We start from the raw sequence: 6,929 nt of genomic DNA on the forward strand, positions 1-6,929 counted from the left end.
GGTTGAGGAATCATTCTTATGCTTTACCATCTCCCTCTAAAATGGTAGTCTGAGGCCTTTAGGTATCATAAGAAAAGTAATTCATTCAGAGGTGTTTCCTTATTTGAAAGAACAAAATGAGTCTTTCTGGGGAGTTGCAATCATGCTTAGAGACTCATGCCCAATGCATTACAGAAGAAGTAGGAATGCCCTGAAATTTCGAAGGTTTTTGCTTACTGGTGTAACCTGTGATGTCCTGGCCACTGTTGGCAATAATAAGTAGCAGCATCAGCTGTCTTCACATTGTTGATTATGAGAGTAAAATCTATACTCGTAACCACTGCCACTGAACAGTGTTGGGACCCCTGAGGCCTGGGTGGTTGTATCATATACTAAGACTCTATTTCTCACTGGGATTAATGAGAAATAATTAATGGTGGTGGTTCTTTCTCCTGGAGAGGGAGTCAGGGATGCTGGAGCCTGGGTTATGTCGTTGCCCGTCTTCAATTTCATCAGATGTACAAAAGGCAACACAAATACAGAACCCAATTAAGCCACATGGATATGTGTACATATTTGAATTATCAAAGAAAGCACTTTTTGGTGATCAGTTTTCTTTGGAAAAGTTTCTCTCAGGCACATGTTTAGTGTGATGAGACCCTCTGGAGCCCTGACCTGAGCTTCCATGGGAATTAGATTTACAGCACCATTTTTCCCCTTCCTTTTTCTCACCTGGGTTGCAGAGTAGCAGAAAGCATATCAGCTGAGATAGAGGTCCCATCTTGCTTAAAGTGCTCTGACTCACTCCACCCAAACTGTGTCCTCTCTCAGGGGATTCATTAATAGCAACTCTGAGAGGCTGGTTCTCTCTAGAGGAGGACTATGCAAAGCAGATTCAGTTAGAGTAGAAGCTACAGTAGAGTCATTCTTTTTCCATTCTTCCTCACCAGTTGTATTATTAGATGTGGTTAAATATAATTATAGTGCTCCCCTGGGGCACAGTGACAATGCAGGCCAACCAGACCAGGGAAATGAATAAGCTCAGTTCCCTCTGCCCGGTTCTACCTCCTGTGAGTGGAGAGGTTCATTGAAAGCCAGGGTCATTGCAGGGAGTGAGACTGGGAAAATTGTGGTAAGATAGGGATAGAAAAAACAAAAATTCAGCCAGGGGGGTGTGAGGATGGAAGATTTGAGCAAAAATCCTGGGCCTCATTTCTGCATTTCTAAGGGATTAAGCAGAGTGATAGGATATGAGAGTATGTGTGTGAGTCTCATTATTTGAACATAAATACAGCCCACTTCTTTTTTTTCGGCACAAGTTATGTCAATCGATTTTGGAAGATGCTGGGAATTACCTGGGGTGCACCAGGCTTCCTCTAGAAAAGGTCAACTCCATTGTCCCAAATGATTTTTCCATCAAATAGCCCTTCAGTTATTCATTTCTTTGAACTATATATTCTAAAGATTTTGCTTTCAAAACTCTCTCTGTCATGCATGCTCTCACTCCCTCTTTCTCTATTTTATCAATAAATGACTTTTAAGCTCTATAATAGGAATGTGAATTGCCATACCATTTCAGTATAATTCCAAACAAATAATAAAAAATGGAGATTTTTAAACTCTGTAAATATATAGGTTTATCACGAGCAAATGAAAATTCGTATCGGCATTTTGAAGCCCTAGACCTAGTTTACTGACCACTGACAAAACAGACTTAAACAAACCAACAATCATGAAGATGCTGCGGTCCTGGGCAACATTTCATTCTGTTATGCACAAGGCCCCATGAGTCAGATCCAACTCGACAGGAGCTAACAAATACAACATCTGCATGTCACAGCAGAGGTACCACTGCTGCTTCTCATGTTTCTCCACCTCCTGCACCACGGTGAAGCCCCACCAGGTGGACAGAAGAATTTTCTTTTTTACTACCAGGTAGACTTGCAGACTCTAGATGGGCTACGCCTTCTCAGGCTGGTAACTCTGGACCACCATTAGAGCTATAGGCAGTTGCTATTAAGATGCAGTTTCAATTGTGGAAGCCACCCGAGGGCAACTCCAGGGCCAGGAAGCAGTGGTCCTCACAGAGCTTCATCATGCCCTGCTTGGTGTTGACCACACAGCTGGCAGAGTACTGCAGCTTGTCCTCCATGGACTTGGAATCCTTCACCACCAGGTGGCTGTCCCTGCCTAGCACCTACAGGATTGGCAGCACTTTCTCTGAAAAATGAAGGGAGTATGTTATGGATTGAATTGTGTCCCCAAAAATGTGTAACAACTTGGCTAGGCCATGATTCCGGGTATTTTGTGGTTGTCCACCATTTTGTGATCTGATGTGATTATAATATGTATTGTAAATCCTAACCTCTATGAAGTTAATGAGGCAGGATTAGAGGGAGTTACATTAATAAGACAGGACACAATCTATAGGATTAGATTGTATCTTGAGCCAATCTCTTTTGGGATATAAAAGAGAGAAGCTAGCAGAGAGGGGGGGGACCTCAAACCACCACGAAAGAAGTGCCAGGAACAGAGCTCATCCTTTGGACCCAGGGCCCCTGTTCTGTGAAGCTCCTAGTCAGGAGAATATTGATGACAAGGACCTTCCCCCGGAGCCAGCAGAGAGAGAAAGCCTTTCCCTAGAGCTAGCACCCTGGATTTGGACTTCTAGCCTCCTAAACTATGAGAATAAATTTCTGTTTGTTAAAGCCATCCACTGTGGTATTTCTATTACAGCAGCACTAGATAACTAAGGGTGTGTTGCCTTATCCCTTTCAATTAGTAGTTGAGGGCTAAATTGTGTGTAGTTACCCAAAACAGAGCTTATAGTTTGCTCTACTATGAAAACACAATCCTGGAGTGAGAACAGTCATGATATTGTAGGACGTCCACATTTTAATAGGAGCAAATATGAAAGGGAGAAGTGAGGGAACCAAGGGAGAGGTTAGGAAGCAATATTAGAGGGCTTGATTCTCTGACAATTGGATTGAGTTGTGCTCAAAGGTACAGAATGGAGAAGAGTACTGACAAGTCCTACAAGGGAAACTACGAGAGAGAATGTATGTTGAATTCCTTAGCACCAGAACTGGCAGCTGGAACACTAAAATTTCCAGAAGAAGTAAGGAAAAAGGAAGAGCAAAAGGAGGGTGAATTTTTTTTATAACTGTTGAGGAGCACAAAATTTGTCATGATTTCAGAAGAGCACATGTCTGAAGCTCCTCACTCTTTCATAATTCCCCTTTTTTTCATCCCCTTATAATTTATGTATTTTCCTGGAGCTATCAGCACCAGCTTCTCTAATGATGGTGGAAGCTCCTAATTAGCTGAAAGTCTGTCCACTGAAAATGGGCTGTCAGTCTTTTTGGTTCCTTGTAGTTCTGGATCTCTCATCAAATAAATATTCCTTACTTGGCTTGATATTTAATTTAGTGAAAACTAAATCAATAGCTCTCTGACTTCTGTTTATAAAACTGATTTCCTCCAAAGCAGTGTCAAGCAATCTTTTGGTTTTTCCATTTTTATTTTTCCCTTCTGCAGTTACCAGAGCAGACACGTCTTCAGCATGCCTGTCTGCATCTCTGGGCTAGAAAAGCACTGCTATCTAACAAGCTAAGATATTGATGATACAATTAGTATCATCATACGCCAGGAAAAGCTCTTAAGTTTAAGGATACTTCTCCGTTTATCAATAAAGTAGTTCAACTTAGTTCAGTGACATGGGCATGGAGCAGCGTTTACATTAACAATTAATAACAAGGAGTCTAAAGATGCTGCATATTATTATTGCCAGAAACATTAAAGTACCCTAATCTCAGTGATATTCTTCTTTCATATGGATATTCTGTCCATATGCCCTGTATAATGACTTTCTGAGAACAATTTGCTCATGAAAATGCTCAGGCTCTGAGCTCTGTTAACACTTTCTTAATTGTAAAACTTCCCTAAACTTCCTCACTTCTTTTTTTACGTCTGTGGTTGCTAATTTTCCATCTGTTGGTTATACCAATCTTGACATTGTCCTGATCCACCTTCCTGATCTGTTGTAAATTGGACCCTTGTGATCCATAGGACTTTCATTGGCTAAAAGCTTTTGATAACTTGCAATGTTTTCTCCATTCTGGACGTACAATTTTAGGGAAAACCAAATTTACCCCTCTTGCCCACAAATATTGCATTCCCTTAATCTTTCCACTATTCTCATCAGTGTACCTGGGATTCTTCATGGGTAGCACGACACTGCCATTAGAATGGTGATGTGTGTGTAACGGATTTGATGCCCATTTTGTTTCTGCTTGCTAGTAAATGTCTTTATGCATGGCACAGTATGTCTGAAACTTGCTTTCAATATTATCTGCTATTGAAATTATGGAGAAGTAGATTATCCTTACCTACTTATAACACAGATGGCTAGGGGTAATGCTACCACTGCTACTATTAATAACAACTTAATAGTTGTATGTGCCTAGATTGATTTAGGTCCATTCGCCCAGAGGAAGTTCCTTGATCAAGTTGTTTTGGAAAAATTCTCCATGGGTTTTCCATGGCCTTTTGGATCTTGGTTCTTCCCTCTGAGGCATACTTCCCTTTTCATCCTTGCTTTTCCATAAAAGGTAACATAAGTTTGCAGCTAGGTAGTTTTTTCAGCCTCTTTCCTACCTATGAGAACCCTGGTCACACAGTGGATAAATGCTCAGCTGCTAACCCAAAAGTCAGCAGTTCAAACCCACCAGCCACCATGGAAGAAAGATGTGGCAGTCTGCTTCTATAAAGATTTATAGCCTTGGTAACCCTATGCGGCAGTTCTACTAATCTACTTGATGGCAGAGGTTTTTTTTTTTTTTTTGGTTTTCCAACCTGTAGAAGTCAGGGACCTCAACTGCCTTTTCTCATTCTGTACTGTCTCCCTCAGTCCAAATATCCCACTTCCACTTACCAAAATGTGTTTTACTTATTTACTTCCTTGCAACCAGTTGTCCAAAACTAGAAGCTGAACAAAACAAACTTTTATTATGTCACATATTCTGTGAGAATCTTGACAGAGCTTAGCTGGGTGCCTCTGGCTTAAATTCTTTCATGAGGTTAAAATCAGCCTGCTGGGCAGAACTGTATTCTCATCAGCAGCTTGATTTGTTGAGAGAGGTCCACTTCCAAGTTCACTTACATGCTTGTTAGTAGAGTTCTTGTGCTCACCACATGGCTGCTGCACCACATGGCAGTTGGTCTCCCCCAGGGATTGTAGCTAAAACAGAGAGAGCACGAGTGCCCGAGACCAATGGTATAGGCTTTTATACCTTAATATCAGATGTGAGAGTTTATTGCTTCTGCCATATTCTACTCTTTAGAGTCACAGCAATAAATTCATCCCACACTCAAAGTCAGGAGAATATTGAAGGACATGAATACCAAGAGATTAAGTCATTGGGGACTGTCTTAGAGGTAGTCTATCACAATCGTTAAAACTGACTTTTAGTCTCACAAATATTGTCACTTTGTAGTTCATCTTATTTTTCTCCTTTGTCACACTGTTTGAAGATGTTTTCAGGTAGTTACCCTTAGCAGTGTTTCCATCGTTGTTTTTTCTGTCAGGGTCATCCTAAAATTTCCTTACCTGCCCATTGAAAATTTGCTAAATCTTTAAATAACATTATTTTTTTTTTACTGACAAGTTGTCTGTACCAGGCTTCAATTGTACACTCCCAGGAAAGAAAATGATGGGTCCTCTTTGAGTTGTGACCACGTCTCACATTGCCCCACTCTCACTGAGGGTAGGGAAGCAGTTTGCAGAGCCAAGATTTCATTTTGAAATGGCCAGACACTTCATCAAACATAGTCCTTAAAATAGATATAGGGGACCAAAAGGTAGCAACATATGTTTTATAATCCTGTATTTCCTTAGGAATTGTTTCTGTCCTTTTTATTTAAAAATGTTTTAAAATAAAATATAGTTAAGAGAGAGAAAAGAGGGAAAGAAAGAGAAAGAGAGAGATCATTCATGTTGCTTTATACCCTTTAGTTCAAGAAAGGAACAACAAAAAATTAGTTAACATATTTAAATAGGAAATCAAACCCAAGTTCCATACTACAATAGGAACGGCCACTATAATTCCTCCTTTTTAGCTACACTGCAGGCCATTTTTGTTTTCTCTGGTTCTCTTCTGTCTCCTATCCCTCCTGCAGCTTACTTTCTGGCCTGGGTCTTAAGTCCATTCAGCATGACCATCTCTTACCATGATGGGGGAATGTACCAAGCACCTATTTTTGACAACCTCTCCTTGCAGCCAGTTTCCTAAGACATCAGGGAGTCAGTAAATGTCTCTCAGGCTAGGGCACTTACATTCTGGGTACTTGGCTTAGAGCAGACATTAAAAACTTTAAATCCCTGATTGAGGTTTCCTCAGCCCACAGGCTGTTTGACAAGAGATATTTTCCTCATGTCTCCCCAGGGTATCAGCGTCTCTGAAGACAGGTTAGCAACTATAAAGAAGGAAGAAGAATGAGGGTATATTGTCAGAATTTGGAAACTTTGTCATTATTAGTCCTCCTACTTCCATAGTGATTCAAATACTGTAAAGAAACATTTAATAATTTTAACTTTAATGTTAACGTAAGAAGAAAAGTCAAGATTCACTTACATATTTTTGAAGGGTCAAGATAATATCTGCACTGGATCCCAGGTTTACATTGGAAAGAAAATTTCAGAAGAGGCACAATTTCATAAGTATACTCATAATCTTCTAACAGGCAAATTTTAAAATCAACACAATTTTTTTCCAAAACCTGTTTTTTTCAAACATTTCCTATTTACCCTGGCTCCTATTTTTTTTTTTTCTACTGAGACTTCTTATGAATCTTCTGAGCCTGCATTCAAATTCTCAAAAAAGGAGAATGAATTCTTGAGTTTACAACTTCCTTTTATCTAACCCATGACCCAGAGAAAGAGAAGACAGTAA

Source organism: Elephas maximus, chromosome 17 (assembly GCF_024166365.1).
Source record: "Elephas maximus indicus isolate mEleMax1 chromosome 17, mEleMax1 primary haplotype, whole genome shotgun sequence".
Classification (NCBI taxonomy): domain Eukaryota; kingdom Metazoa; phylum Chordata; class Mammalia; order Proboscidea; family Elephantidae; genus Elephas; species Elephas maximus.